The sequence below is a fragment of the Podarcis bocagei genome (genome assembly GCF_964188305.1).
Source record: "Podarcis bocagei genome assembly, chromosome: 6".
Lineage (NCBI taxonomy): Eukaryota > Metazoa > Chordata > Lepidosauria > Squamata > Lacertidae > Podarcis > Podarcis bocagei.
In genome coordinates, this window is record NC_138130.1 from 22,534,264 (window position 1) to 22,551,267 (window position 17,004).

General features: G+C 43.8%; 1 protein-coding gene and 1 long non-coding RNA gene across 4 annotated transcripts in view; one reads left to right on the plus strand and one right to left on the minus strand.

The window, feature by feature from the left end:
- The window catches only part of CLYBL (citramalyl-CoA lyase), a 199,266-nt gene that overhangs the window by 127,143 nt on the left and 55,119 nt on the right, over positions 1–17,004 (plus strand). The window lies entirely within an intron of this gene.
- LOC308589517 lies at positions 7,652–9,195 on the minus strand. Its single transcript, XR_014009344.1, has 3 exons — positions 9,067–9,195; positions 8,431–8,607; positions 7,652–7,886 (listed from the first exon to the last, which is right to left on the minus strand). It is a non-coding gene; the product is annotated as an uncharacterized lncRNA (long non-coding RNA).

A 17,004-nucleotide genomic window follows, 5' to 3' on the forward strand; every position in this document is an offset into this window, starting at 1 on the left:
ATATGCTTTCTATTCCCCCACACCAACTTCTTTAAGCTTCTGCCTTTTATTTGAAGCTATCAAAACAAATATGGACACTGCCTTTGCAACTTTGGTGTCATCTAACAAGAAATCATCAAAGGCAAAGGGTGTGAAACTAAGCCTTTTCTTAGAATTGACTCTAAAAATGTTGTTTCTTTATAAAGAGAGCAATATGATAGGCAATGTGGCATGGAAACCAATGGATTTCTGTGTAAATATGTCTGGTTAGCTTTACAAACGGTTCAATTATATAAAATTTTCCCTTATTTGTTTTGGTATCCTTTCTGTGCACACCAGTGATACTTTTAAGAAGTTTTCATTTGGTTTTTCCCTTTGCTGCTCTGCACTTCCCTTTCATGCTGTGCTTTAAGGTGTAGATATGAAGGAATACTCATTTGCTTATATAAGACTGTGTAGTCATTAATTGTAGGTAGAGGGAACTATATTTTAATCAGAACTGATAATTTTCTCTTGGCAAGTAAAAACTGTTAATAGTTGGAAAGTTATGTTTCTGGTGTGGACGGTTAATAAAGCACGCCTCTTCCTGCCAAAACCATACCATCCAATTATCAACATTTCTCCCCAGTTTCTCTGTCTCTTTCGCACTCACTCGGCGTGAGCTTTTCTCACAGAACTGGAGTCACTTCTGGCTGTTTTGTTCATAGACTCTTGTCAAAAAATATTTTCTGCATCTCTAATTTCATTAAGGTATGCTTGACTGAAATTGTCAACATCACTAGGAAAAGTAGGGTTTATTTTGAAATTTGCTCCGTTGCTTGTTGCGGCGGTTGAGCAACCCAAAAGAAAGGCATCTAAGAATTATGTCACTCCGGTTATGATGTACATGCGAGAAAAGAAAAAAAGGTTCTCATGAACATGTTTGTTCTTGGGCATAATTGGTTAGCAGACAAGAATTTGTGAATTTCAGGGTGTTGGGATTTGGCTTGTTCTCCCAGGCTACGCTTTTGAGGCTGCCAACTTTCAGCCTCCTAGGGTTTTCCTCCTTAGAAAAGTACAGACGGAGACTTCAGGATGTTAGCAGATGAAATATGGCAAGTTTACTTTTAATTCAAAGTGACCACTCTGGAAAATGAAGGGAGGGCAACTCCATGCTTCTTGCCCACACTTTGATATCTTTAGAATCACAACAAGGAGTTTTCACAAGTTACAGAATTTGTCGGTTCTGAATCTGGAGAATCCGCTCACCTGGGGTGGAAGTGATGATTCTGTGATTGGAATCAAACCATTTTTTGTTCAGCTGAAGTCAAGTGCAGGTGGAATGAATTTAAGGCAGGTTTGGAGGCCTGTGGTGGACTCCAACACCCACCAGCCCCAGCCAGCTTGGAAACATCTGAAGATAGGTTGAGCTACATTTGCTTACTCTGTTTTTGAGAGAATAATGGTGGTCTGCTGAGGAATCTATGGAACACCACCATTAACCATACTAACTTCAGTTTCCACAATCAAATCAAAGAGTTTCTGGAGGTTCTTCAGAAATATAGTAATGGAGAGCATGTTACAGCCACCCAATCTATATTGCCTTGGTAGATGGGTGGGCAAAGCTAATGATGAGGTGAGCAGGGGGCTGAGGAAGGGCCAATTTGCCACCCACTGCCGGAGACAGTGATTTCATTCTGCCTCATTACTGGGCTAACACTAACAGAAATAGCTGGATGGAAAATTCGATAAGTTTTTAAAAATTTGTTCCATGCCACAAAATGTATTTGTGTTGCACTGCTGAAAAAGTAATAAAAAATTTGAGTCCTTGTTTCTAGACAACACTGTGTCTCTGGTGTAGCAGGTAGTGAAATATGTAAAACATGGATAAAGTAATTCTAGTCAAACTCAAAATGCTGCAGGCTGTCTGCCAAACTGGACTATTCATTAAATGCACAACCATTTATGACAGTCACTCTTAACAGTGAGTAGAAGGATGGATGGATGGACGGAAGGAAGGAAGGAAGGAAGGAAGGAAGGAAGGAAGGAAGGAAGGAAGGAAGGAAGGAATACTTAAGGAAGTAAGATATTTTGGCTGACTTTAGTCCTTGCAATTTATCAAATGTATCCATTCTTAAGAAAATCAGCCCTGAGTGCTCATTGGAAGGACAGATCGTGAAGCTGAGGCTCCAATACTTTGGCCACCTCATGAGAAGAGAAGACTCCCTGGAAAAGACCCTGATGTTGGGAAAGATGGAGGGCACAAGGAGAAGGGGACGACAGAGGACGAGGTGGTTGGACCGTGTTCTCGAAGCTACAAACATGAGTCTGACCAAACTGTGGGATGCAGTGGAAGACAGAAGTGCCTGGCATGCTCTGGTCCATGGGGTCACGAAGAGTCGGACACGACTAAACAACAACAAGTCCTTGCAACAAAGCAAGCTGACTCCAACTGGGACACAGTTTGGGGTGCAGATGTGCCCCCCACCATGAAACTGTGTGGCCTGATCATTGCTGACAAGCACCCATGAAGTAATCCACAATGGGCTCCTCCAACTTAGGGATGGGAAATTGAGTACATTAAGCACTGTCTTCATTGTGTGGCATTTTGAGTGATTAAAGCCTCACAGATGTTTTACTTTGCAGGGAGCGGCTGTTATAAACATGCATGGTTTTAGATTTGCTGTGTTATTGATTGATCTGCCTTTGAGCCACGTTGCTGGAAAACCCAGCATACCTCATGCAGAAGAAGAGTCCTTAGAGTCGTTGGGGTTTGATTTCTGCATCCAAAGTGTCAAAATACAGTGTGAGTGGAAGAAGCCTTATTGCCACCAGAAAGCAAGCCTCCTCTGTAAGATCAACCAGCTATTTCAGCTGTGTTCTAAAACAAAACTGGACTCTAAAGCAAAGCAATCTGTAAGTGAATAGAGACAGCCAACCTAACACATGGGAAATGTGCCTGTTTCTTAAAGTATAGCAATACAAGTGGCTGTGGCTGGTTATAAACCATTCCCTGGCTGTTACTGCTGTTCCTCTACTGACTAATTGCAATGAACACATTAATTCTGTCTGCCTCCCTCCATGCTTGGCGTAGACAACACAGTACCTCTCCTCGTACGTTGTTGAACTACATACTAAGGGAAGGTAAAGATTTCAACTTCTGCAGGGCACTATGCATTGTTGCAGTGCATTGCTCTCGCTTTGTGTTCTTTGTATACTGATGTTGGGTGCCCTCAAACATAATTCTATGGCCTCCTAAGACCCCACTCAGGGACGCGAGTGGCGCTGTGGGTTAAACCACAGAGCCTAGGACTTGCCGATCAGAAGGTCGGCGGTTTGAATCCCCACAACCGGGTGAGCTCCCGTTGCTCGGTCCCTGCTCCTACCAACCTAGCAGTTCGAAAGCACGTCAAAGTGCAAGTAGATAAATAGGTACTGCTCCAGCGGGAAGGTAAACAACGTTTCCGTGCGCTGCTGCGGTTTGCCAGAAGCAGCTTAGTCATGCTGGCCACATGACCCGGAAGCTGTACGCTGGCTCCCTTGGCCAGTAAAGCGAGATGAGCGCCGCAGCCCCAGAGTCGGCCACGACTGGACCTAATGGTCAGGGGTCTCTTTACCTTTAAGACCCCACTGAATTTGGCAACTGTAGCAAAAAGAGGAACAAATAAACATAATGCTGGGATAAGGGGAACCCAGCACTCTGATGGGCAGGCAAATTGCCACATCCCCAGCCTGCAGATTGATCACTGGATGAGTAGAGAGATGAGCAAAAAATGCTTTCATTTGATCTGTTTGGATCAGCTGAGAAGGGTGTGTGTGTGTGTGTGTGTGGAGGCAGTACCCACCTTGGGGCAGACCAGCTGCTGGTATGCTGTCCCCGGAGTTGAGCCAAGGGTGAGTTCTCCTCTGAGCCATAAAAGGTTAGCCACCCCTCATAAAGAGCAAGGGTGGCTAATCTATGGCCTTCAAGATATTGCTGGAGTAAAAGTCCCATCACCCCTCTGAATGGAACTGGTGTGAGATGTGGTCCAACAAGTTCTGGGAGGGCTGCTGATTCCCCATCTGTAGAGAAATGAGAAATCTAGAAACATGTGGTTTTGCAATAGCTATGTTTTCAACCAGTATTACAGGGGGAGGAAATTCTTACAAATTCTGAGCCACCTCCTCCGCAGGGGACATTGTAGGGCTGAAGCAAAAGTGCCTGTTTGCGTGGCATGATTTAAAGACTTGAAGTTTTGAAATTGCCATTTGTCACCAGGAAGACAAAAACAAAAGGAATCGCTGCCTTATGAGGATTTCCTTCCCAAGTTTGTGTTTTTCACCCCAATCGAGAAGCGGGCTTCCATTGTCCCTGGTCTTGGTGCTGGAGAGTTGGGCGATGCCGTGTGTGAGGCTCGGAGGCTCTCGGTCGGGGGTCTGGCCATCTCCAGACTCCTGTGGGAGCCCCAACTGGCCCTTGATGGGGAAAAGTTGTTGTGACAGTGACAACAGAGCCTTGAGAACGGGGCTTAGAAAGCTGGGAAAAGCCTCCCCTCCTGTGACTTGGGGGCTGTCTGTGCCAGGACCGTCAACCTCCCAGCCAACAAGAACCGGACACAGCTCCCTTAAGAGCCTGTCAGTCCTTTTCAGTCCTTTTCACTAATCAGCCAGAGGGCTAGCTGTTGAATGAGATGGGGCACTTTCCTCCCCCAAGGACTGGCTCAGTGTGCTGCTTCCATAGTTCTCACAAGCCCTGCCGGCCCAGGGAACAAGAGGCTCGGATTGGAAATCAAACTGTGGTTTTCTGCATGACTGTGCAGTGTGTACGAACAGCAGGCCATTTTATAAATATTATATATATTTGGTTTTTCCCGACACTGGGTGGGTTTGTTTTCATCTCCTGCTACTGCTCTTTCCCCCTACTCCCTCCCCCTTTCTCTTTTGCCAGAGGCATGGGTACACAAGGAGTTCTATTAGAAGCCTAGATGTGGGTTTTGAGGTTTTGTCCATCTCATTACAGTGAATGCATCACCTGCATGACTCAGTCATTCTTTGGGCTGCCTGGGGAGCGAGACTCCAAGAGCAGGCAGAACGATAATCCTTTCTCATTATGGGGCTCACTGTTTGCTGCTGTGAGAGTAGGCCAGCTTCTTCTCAACACAGCATTAAAAAAAAAAATCGTTAATACATTTTGTGCATAAAATTGCCTTTACTTTCTTTTTTTAATCAACCCTTTTCTTTATGCCAAAGTAAAGAGAGAGAGAGAGAGGATGTACGATCTTGCTGTTTTAGTCAGAAGCGAGGTTTGCATGGAGGTTATTCCATGCAACAATAAACACCACACGTTACAAAATTAAACAAACCCAAGGTTGACTGCACCGTGCAGAAAGATTGGGGGGGGGGGAGCTGGTATAATGACTGCGCTCTAAATTTGCTTTTGTATCTGTTGTGGAGCTAAGCACTGGCCATGTTCACACATCACTTGTGAGCAAGAAATCATGGTTTATTGTATACAAGTGAATCACTCCCACTTCCTTCCTTCCCACTCCTCCCATCTCACACTGATTGGCACTGTAAGTGTGTGGGGATTCTTTTGAAAAGAGTACATGCCCAGGAAGGCAGCAGTTGTGTGTCTAAAGCACTTCCACCACAGTTAATACTTCACATCTGTCTTCCCCCTTAACATTTCTGTCTTCACCCTTAAGACGCCTGTCTTCACCCTTAACATCCCGCAAGGCGAACAATTTGACTGAGCCATTCTGCCTCGGTGGTGTGCCCAGCAAGCTTTCTGGCTTTCCAGATCTCTCCAAGGACCCTCACCAAGCGGTCAGGAAACCCCCAACGTTACTCTTGGTGAATGGATCCCTTACAACTCAGCCTCTTCCGAACTATTGACTGAGGCATAATTTGTGCACCAAGGCTCCGAAGACGAGGCATCTCGAGCCAGTACCAAGCAGACGTCTCTAATAAGAGAACAATAATTAGCCATCATATAGGAGAATCAGCAAGATAAATAATGCCAGCCCTCCATGCACAGCAGATCAGAATGTTTGAGTTCCCAGGACATATTTCACCGAGATAAATTTGAATCCAGGAACCCCACGGGACACATTCAAGGATGGAGACAGAAATTAATGAGCGCTATAGCTTCTCTGACTGCGGGAGAAAACGAGGAACTTTACCACATAATATGCTTAGTGTTTTGTCTGAACCAGTGATTGTGAGTTCTTTCACTCTTAACAAACCATGGCCAGCGAGCCAAGAACCAGCCTTGGCTACAAGGTTTATGCAGGGGAGGCTGGCGCCCATTGGTACCGATAGGGTAGAAGGCAGGGAGGCCAACAGTAGGGGGAGCCAGAGCAAATGGCTGTGGATCTAGAGCCCACAAGTCATTGTTTTGCCCTCCTGCTCCTTGCTGCTGAGTTATATAAGGGCAGCACAAACTAAGGAGGAGGAGGAGGCGGTTGGCCGCCAATAGAACTCCCTGAACTAGTTGTAAGTAAAGAAGTAGGCAGGTGGGGGCTGGTTGAGGAGAGTCTGGTCTTAGTGGGGTTGGTTTGATTTTTATTTAATTTTTTAATTTAATTTCTGGACCACTTAATGTACACTCTCTCTCTCTCTCTCTCTCTCTCTCTCTCTCTATATATATATGTAAGTGGTATACCAGGGTTTTCCAAACTTGGGTCTCCAGCTGTTTTTGGACTACAACTCCCATGATCCCTAGCTAGCAGGACCAGTGGTCAAGGGTGATTGGAACTGTAGTCCAAAAACAGCTGGAGAGAGTACTCAAGCTTGGGAAATCCTGCAGTATACAAAAAACAGAAGCAACAACAGACAACGTAAACAAAATATTGCAAAAATACACAGTTGCATATAAATATGTTGCATTAATACAAAGTTACTAATATTTATAAATCAGTATTAATTCATTTTCCGTCTGACACTTCCTTCCTTGCAGCCTCCAGGTTCTCACCCAGAGTCTAAAACAGGGGTCGGCAAGATTTACTGGCCATGGGCCACAGAGATTGCCGTGGGCCGGACTGGCGCAGTGTGACACCGGAAATTGCTTCTGCGCATGCCCAGACGCAGGAAATCGCACCTGCACAGAAGCGATTTTCGGCATCTGAACATGATTTCCAGTATCTGCGCGTGCACAGACACAATTTCCCGCGGCGCTCAGCAAGCCCCCGCGTCACACTGCGCCAGTTTAGCGCAGCGCGTGGGGAAATCGCCGAGTGGGCGGCTCAGTTCAGGTAAAACGGTCTTCGTGGGCCGCATCCAGCCCATGTGCTGCACGTTGCTGACCCCTGGTCTAAACAAACTCTCACTTGCCCCAATGGACCAGACTTCACTAGGCTTATGGCTTACCATGACATGGATATGCCACGATTATAGGTCTGCAACAATGGGTTTGCTGAGCAGCAGGTGGGTAGCATATGAGAGCAGAGGAGGGTGTTTTCACCAGTAAAGCTGCAATAAGGAAGGGCAAGTCCAATTCTTTCCCCTCACATCCAGTTTCTCTCTGAAAATGCCCCCTCTGTCCAAATTCAGCTCAGACAGCGGCCACAAAATTTGGACGCCATGTTCTTTGACATTTTGGCCCTGAGAACCTCAAAATGAGGTAACATAGTGCTGAGGACTGTACCACTTTGTGTCTTCAGGTTTGCTCTCAAAAAAATAAAATAAAAATCAATTCAAATAGAAAATGAGCACAACAAAAGACTGGATTAAATCCCCACTCTTTAATGTATTGATTTTCTGTTTGCAGAGAGGGTTGATTGGTTAGTTGTTTTTTGTTTTACATGCAAATGTGAAGTTCTCCACTTGAAATCAGAAGTGGTGCAATCTATTCTGCCAATTTATTCCCACCACATTCAGCTGCATGTAGAGATCCAGCCATAGTCCATAATCATTTATCCATTGCCTTGTTCACACTCCTACTATAAATTCTGGAGCCTGCAAAAAGAAAGGAATGTGTGGAATGTCTATCTGGAGTCTTTGTGAGCCTATATCTAGGAAAGAAGCACATGCATTTTGATTGGACAGTAGAGCCAGTGGTAAAATTCTGTACATTCTAGAGAATTCCTTGCAGGACTTTCTTTGTGGGTCACAAATGCTCCTGTTGGAAAGCTGGAGTGAAAGGTGGAGATTCAAAAAGTTCTGTTTTGTATATGAAAATACCGTATTTCTTGCTCTTTTTCCCTCCTAAAAAGTAAGGGGAAATGTGTGTGCGTCTTATGGAGCAAATGCAAGCTGCGCAGCTATCCCAGAAGCCAGAACAGCAAGGGGGGTTGCTGCTTTCACTGCATAGCAATCCCTCTTGCTGTTCTGGCTTCTGAGATTCAGAATATTTTTTTTTCTTGTTTTCCTCCTCCAAAAACTAGGTGCGTCTTGTGGTCTGGTGCATCTTATAGAGCGAAAAATACGGTATGTGTCCTTTTCGCTCTTTAAAATTCTTTTTAAAAATTCTTTTTAGAAAACCAACAGACTTACTTCTTATCTGGAACTCTATAGTTTGAATAAAATTATAAAGAAACTTGCTATCCTTTTCGGAGGGAAGCATTTTCACATTTCAGTTCCAAGACGTTCTCAGTAGGGAGTTGGGAGTTTTTCATTGTCTGCGCTGGCTCATACTCCAGGCAACACAGACTGGGAATGTGATAGGCTGAACTATACAGTAGAGAGAGATAAGAAAAAGGCGATTTAAGACGTGGCACGCATTTGTTTAGGCCACATATATATATGGTGAAACGAAAAGCACCTCCCTATATCTGTCTGTCTATCCATCTATCTATTTATCAATCTATCGTATCTGGTTCAGTTGCAACGCAAACACAATAACCTGGTTGACGCCTGCAGGGATGCCAAGCTTCGGTATCTGGTCCAAAAATTAGCTTTGTACATATGCTAAATTAAAGATTGGCAGCAGAAACGGCACAGATCCCATATTGGCAGCCGTTTGCAAATCCCATATTGGCAGACTTCTCAACATAAAAGAAAGAAGGCAAGCCATACAAAGGGCAGAGAGCCCAAAAGAGACCCCCTCCCTCTCTCAACATCAGCGAGTGGAACATTCTGAACTCCACTTAAGAAAAATCCAAACGCTGCTAAAAACAGAAAGGTCCTTACCTGCCGCCAGCATAAGGCAGGTATAGAGCTGACCTGTCTATTCATCCTCCTCTGGAGGGGGTGGAGAAAGGCTTTCCACTTGTTCTTAGTAAGCTAAATTTAGCTCGAGCGGAAGCTACAGTAGCTTAAGATTATTTCCCAGAGTGAAAACTCTTGTAAATCAAAAGTCATCTCTCGGAAATCACTGGAAGGCTAGTTCTGCTCAACCTTCACATGTAAAAAGAGAAGCACATTCTAGTGGACTGTGTGAATCGGGCACCTCAGCCTGCCCTGCCTTCTTACTTACAGCCAGTTGACAGCACTGGATGTCAGCTTCCTCTTCCTTGGACTTGGTGTTGCCATTGTAGAGTTAACTGAATCTGCCTGTCGTTGGCTCTGGTGCCACCTACTGTTAGCCTCCATGCCTTCAGCCTTACCAGTGTCCCAATGGACACCAGCCATCACTGTCACATTCCTGGTTTCTGAAGAAAGAGTAGGAATAAAGAGTGTTGTGCTAAGGTGACCACCATACAAGTGCAAGCATTGCAGCTTGCCAGATGGAGGAAACTGGAAGTTCTCCTGACACACCCACACACCCAAGGCAATTTGGGGGGGGTGGGGCATTGAGGGGCACAGGAGGAGAGGGGGTAAATTTTTGTTGTGCAAATGGAAGCTCTTGCTTGCACTAATGCGTCTCAATGGGGGAATCCCACCCAAAGCGTTTCAGTGATTTCTTTTGGTTAAACTTGTTTATCTTGGTGTTCCACTCCCATACTGAAATATCCTACATCTTCAACATTAGGCATGGCAGAAATCTGAGATTGCTGTTGAGAAGAAATATGAAGCCTGTGGTTTGTGGTGATCTTGGCAAAAAAAAATTCATTTCCTCCATCACCACTACTCAGCTGAAAGAAAAAGAGACCATAATTGAAAAATTGTAGGAGAGAAACAGACATTGCTGCTTCCGTCCCTGCTCCTAATAGATGGAAATGGAAATAACTCCGTTTCGAAGGTATCGTGCAGACACTGACCAACAGCTTGATGGAATGTTAGTCAAAAATATATTTTTTTAATACCCATTAATTTCACTGCAACTGTGGGAGAATTTAACCAGGATTTCCTCTTTTAAATTACACACGCATACAACACACACATTTAATTATCGAGTTGCACAATTGTATTAGAAAACAGGTGTAAGAGCTCACCCGTGTATCCTTCAAGCCAAACTCGTGACATCAGGAGACCCATGATTGGACCTCCCACCATTTGTGTACTTAAAGAGACCCCCCCTCCCTTTTCCATTATTAGGTATTCAAGGCAGCTTGCAAGCATGTTTGTAAAACAATGTTTTCAATCTCAGGCTTCCGCCTGTTGTCTTCTGCATGTAGATCATCAGTCATGTAACAAAGGAACAGACTTTCTCACTCTACATTGATGTGAACTCACATTCTAGCTGTCTTGGCATTGGCAGTAGGGCAGAGAACATCCACAATGCCTTGGAAGCATCCATCCTCCCCAGACCAAATCTGATTGCTGTTTTTGGATAAGAAGATCCATTCCATACCCTCCAACGTTTCTCCAAATGTTGAAAATACAGACTTCCTTTATTATTGTTGTTGTTGTTGTTGTTGTTATTCCCCGCCCATCTGACTGGGTTGCCCCAACCACTCTGTACAGTTTTCAACATATATAAAAACATCATTAAACATTAAAAAAATTCCCTATACAGGGCTGTCTTCAGATGTCTTCTAAAGGTTGTACAGTGGTACCTCGGGTTAAATACTTAATTCGTTCTGGAGGTCCATTCTTAACCTGAAACTGTTCTTAACCTGAAGCACCACTTTAGCTAATGGGGCCTCCTGCTGCTGCTGCCGCGCCGCCGGAGCACAATTTCTGTTCTCATCCTGAAGCAAAGTTCTTAACCCGAGGTAATATTTCTGGGTTAGCGGAGTCTGTAACCTGAAGCATATGTAACCTGAAGCGTATGTAACCCGAGGTACCACTGTATAGTTACTTGCCTTTTGGCACAGGGATCACATAACTCCATACCCTCCAACACTTCTTTGATGAAAATAGGGACATCCTAAGGAAAAGCAGGACAATCTGGGATCAGATCAGAAACCAGGACAGCTTCTGTAAATTCGGGACTGTACCTGTAAAACAGGGATACTTGGAGGGTCTGCCATTCAAGGCTACTCCTGCCACAAATTATTCTTCCCTCAGATAGCCGACTGGATTGCTGACGGGGAGCATAAATTTGATCAGGACTGCAGTGCTGGGGAAGGGTAGTTTAACTTTTCCCCTCCATGCTGATGAAAATCCCTCCCTTACCCAAGCTGCTGTTGGCCCCATGAGCAAAACATACAGGTTACTATATCTCTGCTGTCAAGCAGTTGGAGATTTGCATCCTAGAATTACATTCCCAGCATTAGAAGAGGCAACAGAAAGAACAACAAATGGTTCTGTTCAAAGGCCCATTCTCTACCACGCAAAGATGATCTTTGGTCAGATGAGTGCGTGAGCTGTCTCACTGTTGTACGCTGCTTGAGAAAGCACTGGTCTGTGATAGGTTGGCTCTTTTCGTGTGGCCTTTTCTGGCTAATTATTAGGTATGTCAAATGGTATTTAAGACTCCGTTGGCAATGACTAATGTTTGCTCTGATTTGACCTCCTTGCGCTGGTGCTGCTGCTTCTGTTACGGTAGCTGAGATGTCTCATGTCTACTCCACAGCATCTGCAAACACTCAGCCCCCAAGAGTCATCCTACGCTCAACTGCAGGAGATCATCTTCAGAGAAAAGCTGTTGCAGTTCAGTACAATGGCTTCATTGTCTAAATTACGCAGCAGCAAAAGCAGTAGTAGTTTTTTTTCCATCTATCTGTCTAGCTATCTAGCTATCTATCTTCTGCTTTCTTTGTGACAAATAGAAATGCAGAGAAATGAGTGAAATCCGCCTGCAAACAGTCCAAATTAGAATAATATCACCCCCCACACAAGACCATAACAGTGGCAGATGGACAGAGGAAGAAAGTGTATATAGTCTTTATTTCCTGCCATTATAGCATAGACCCTTTCAGATTGCAGTAAGCATCTTGCCATCTGCAAATCCAAGTCTTTCAATTTCTCTTGAGGCAATGATTCAAAATTCATGTTTTATGCCTTTTCTCCCAAAATCCTAAATGTTGCATTTTACTTTCTAATAAACAAATGACAAATGAATCCTTGCTCCTGTCCCATCTTCAGATTTTCTTTTGCAAATCGCCCTAGAGAATCTGGTCATTGGCAAGAGGGGAGACAGTCAAATCACTGCAACTTGTTAGCCTGTGCACTTTTTGTGATTGTATAAATACAGTCATTTGCTTTTCCATTCTTGTTTCATTTGCAACCTTTGTCCAGGGCACTGGAAACTTTGGGGGAAGTGGGGTGGACAGAACTGTTTTCCTAACACATTTGAGGAAAGGTGGAAAAAGATTTCTTGCCATTTCTGGGAGGAGCTTCTTTGGGAGGAAATAATAATAATAATAATAATAATAATAATAATAATAATAATAATAATAGCTGTTACAGTAATCAAAAGTCTCCCCCCAAATAATTATTACATTTATTTCCTTAATCATTTTGTTCTGTTTATATCCCATCCCATCCCAAGATGAAATGACTTGCATGCATATTTAGAACTTTTATAAATGAATTAAATCTAGATAAATGGTCCTTTCATTTATAGGAGGGAGGATAGACCTTTTTCCTTCTTCTGACCATAGACTGGGGACAAACTGTCTTCCTTGTTCCATCTGCAGTCATAGGGTGTATAAGCATTTTGAAGATAGTATTTGTTATGTATTCAGTGGTCTGTGTTTGCCTGAGCTTGAGTCTGGACTAAGGATTCTGAGCTCCTGTGTTCTGATTTGATACATGATGTCCAATCACAGAACATTTCAGGATTTGGGCCTCTGCCATTGGCCCTTGAACTCTGAGTCATGATTCTCAGCTTGGAAGTTTAGACAGCCAATCATGTTGGGAGTGGGAGTGGCCCAGGCTTTCAGGAATGTATATAAGCAGATGATTTGCCCCCATTTCCCAGTTATGTAGTTCAATAAAGGTTCTTGCTATTATCACTGTGTCTTCCCTTGTGGGAGTCTACCTACACTTCACTGGCGACGAGGATGGGATGCTAGGCTAGGTATGCAGCCCTGGCTAGCTACCACAAGCTGGAATCACTGCTGGGGAACTACCGCCTCATCTGAGCTGAAATCACTGACTGCACCCACAAGGCAGATCACACAGCAGACGTCATGGCCACCCAGGGCCACATCGAGGAATTTGACACCATGGTTCCAGGGAAGTGGGACTCCTACACCAGGTTCACAGTTGCCTTTGGTTCCCCTTTCCCTGGTCATGCAAGCAGGGGGTGGATGATGATGTCCCACATCAGGATTTGTTTTTCCTCTGGCCAATGTCCTTGGCTTTTAAGCCATGACTCATTCTTCTTAATGCCTGTAGGGTTGTGGGGGGAGATATCTTTCTGTTAATTTGCTGTTCAATGGATTTAAATGATGCGTGTCATTGGGGAAAAACCCAATCACTTTCAGTTAAGCAATCAAATCAGTACAGGTGCAAAGGAAAAAGGGCAGTTCTCTAGCCATGCCAGTGGAAATGAAACCTAAGCTAAGATATGAGAACACAGGAAACTTGCATCATCCATGTTATCTGTCCATCTAATTCAGCACTGTCTACTTTTTGTAAGTCGCCGTGGGACTTTTTTTGTGTACGGAGTCTGCTAAATTCAACTAACTAATTAAATGATACACTTGGCTTGCAATGGCTCCCCAGGGTCTTGAGCAAAGTGTTTCCCTTTCCTTGTTTCCTAATTATTTTAACTGGATATACCAAGAGTTGATCCTGGGACCTTCTGCATCCAGTGCATGTGTTCTGCCATTCAGTGACTAGCCTGAAGTTGCCCAGTGTTCCATAGCTGACTAAAGTAGGGTTTTAAAGTAGGTCTCATCATCTGAACGGCAAGACTATCCCAGTGGTGGTCAAACTTCAGGCTTGTGAAATCTACTTGGCTATTTGCTGAGACATCTCCATCAGCCACAGCCAGGCACAGAACAGTGACACAGGGAGTTATGAGGTTCAAAGCACATGCTCATCCCAGAAATTTATAGTAATACCAAATGCACTGTCCTTTCAAACAAACAAAAAATTTATTCATTCTTCAAGGTATCTTCATTGCAGCAGACTAATTTATGATTTTAAGAAATATTTCAATTTTTTGCTATTTTTTTTAATTATTTTTATTCAATTTCCAATACAAGATTTAAACATACATTTTCAATATTATCACAAATACGTAATTTTGACTTCCTTCAGCTCATCCGCGAATCTTCCGTTTTCTAATCTATCCGCAATTCTAAATTTAACATTGCCTTTTATTTTAAATAAACCTATTTCCTTATTCCCTTTTTTACAGTGTTTCTAATATTATTTCTAATATTTTTTTGCTATTGTTCAACAGCGATGACTTGGAAACTCTTGCGTATCTACTGCAATTCATCCAGCGATGTATCAGCAGATCCTAATCTACCTTCTATTCAGTGCCACACCACACTGTCCCTCCTTCCTGGCTGAGCAGAAATTTGAGTCCAGTTGTCTCCTGTCTGAGTCTGACACTCTGCCAACTCTGCCACTGAGCTATTCAAATAAGACTGCTACTCTCATAGCCTGCTATCTCAGACATTCATGGCACCATTCATGGCAGCATACAGATGTGCAGGTGTCAAGGTTTTGGAGGCAATAAAGTGCACTCCTTAAGTACAGCAAATAGAAGTGTAGTTCCTTCTACCTGAAAACAAGAAAGGCAGTATGCATAAACAGGAAGATAGATGGGCCCGCTAGTTTAGTACTGGGTGAAATAAACAATGAGATTCTGGGCACTGCCAGAGCTCCATTGAGAAATATCATGTCCCCTTGGGGCAGTGGAACAATCATTGGGCTCATAGGCGCCGACTCCATGGGGCCTGAGGGGGCCCGAGCCCCCTCAAAAATTTGTTTGGGGGGGGCTCCGCCCCCCAATAATCTCGGGCGCCCCTCCAGCAGAGCGCCACCGCCGCCCCTCCCCCAGCCCAAAATGCACAGGGTCGGGCTGCATGCCTCCTGCCCTCCCTCCCGAGCAAAAGCTCCACCCAATTTCCTTCGGAGCTGATTAATAGGCGCAGCACGCTCTCCCCTATTCGCTCACGAGGAGGCGGCGCCACTTTATCTGCATATTCATGAGCTTATTTATTATTCATGAGCTTTCCCGGGCCCCCCCAATATTTTTTATAAGTCCGCGCCCCTGATTGGGCTCCACCTAAAATGATGAGCCCATTGCCATAATATATGTTATGGAACTGTGATCAGTATTCAAAAAGCAGAGCAGGATGGCTCAGAAAACAGATTGGTCAAGCAAGTTGAGGCCAAAGTTTGTCAGACTGAGGTGAATCCAAGTATGACAAATCAGATTAAGGCAACTTGGTCTACATCTGACTTACTCTGCAATCCCAACTATGATTATCTGAGAGTGAGCCTTACTGAATTCATTAGGAGTTGCTTCTTAGTAGATATGATTCGGATGGTGCTGCTAGATGCCACTGAAAAGCAATCAGGACCATGGATAGTTTCAAGTGTGTTTTACTAGCTGAGCTGTAGAAAGGTGTTGTCTCAGCGAGAACTAGAGTCCACGGAAGCCTCAGAAAGGCTGCCAGGGCCAGACTTCCCAGTGCCAACCAACTGGAGAACTGTTACTAACTCTTAAAAGACCCAGGGCTGATTCTACAGTCAATGCTCCTGCATGGCTACGGAGTAGGAGAAGCTATAGGAGACTCACCCCCAGGATTTGAAGATGTAATGATCATGTCTCAAGTCATACAGAAGGGGGGCAGCTAGCTTTCCTCCTACATAGGGTGACCTGTGATATGTCCCAGTCTGAATCCTCTGGATTCCGGATTTAGGGAGCATAACACACACAGTATGTATGCATAACAAAGCTAGAAACAGAAGAAGGGAACTGCCACAAGTTACAAGACTATAAATATATATAATCAAATGGTTTCAAATTACCACAAGGAAACTGGAAGTCTCAGGACATTCATTGCTGTTTTATGGCTTGTTTAAGCTATGCCTATGAATTGACTCTTGATAAAGATCTCAAGAAATTGCCAGTCTACACACCAAGCCCCTATAAACCTTAGAATTGTCTTTCCATAATCTTTAGGTGTTGATCCTCATCCATAGATGCTGAACTGTATTTCATGAATAATCTTGTGATTATTTGAAGTTTTATATTTGCATTATTCAAAGCTTACTTATACATTATATCTCTTTCTTCCTTGTTATCCTTAGTTATTCACACCTTCTGTTTCTTGGTTTGTTTAGCACAACCTCATTGTGATTGTGCATGCATAATGAAATAGGCCGGCTGAATTCTCGCAGCCTGGATGGTTTAGTGGCTCTAGTGTTTGGTCTGCGTATGGGGAAATCCAAATTCCAATTTTTATCTGCTATAAAGCTCCCCATCTCTTAACCCCACCATCTTTATTTATGGGGTTACTGCATGTATAAAGTTTGATTGACCAAATTGCTTATAAAACTTGTTGGTTACTTCTCTATAAAATGGCCAAAGCAATGTGCAAGAATTCATCATATCTGTTGGAAACATCACGTAACAACTATTTAAACCTGTAAGCTACCCATTGAAAATCAAACTACATTCAGCCGTGCAGCAAGGCAATGTAAGATACCTTTCGGAAGGCAGGGGGAACTGCTTCAGCTAAAAAACAGTACAGTCCTGGAACTTGATGGACTCCTTGGGAAGTCAAGTTCTATGAGCTTGTATTTCTAACTACAGCAAAGGAGAACACAATGCTTGAACATACAGTTGCTAATCATATGAACAAATGAATTTTAGGATATGGCAATGGT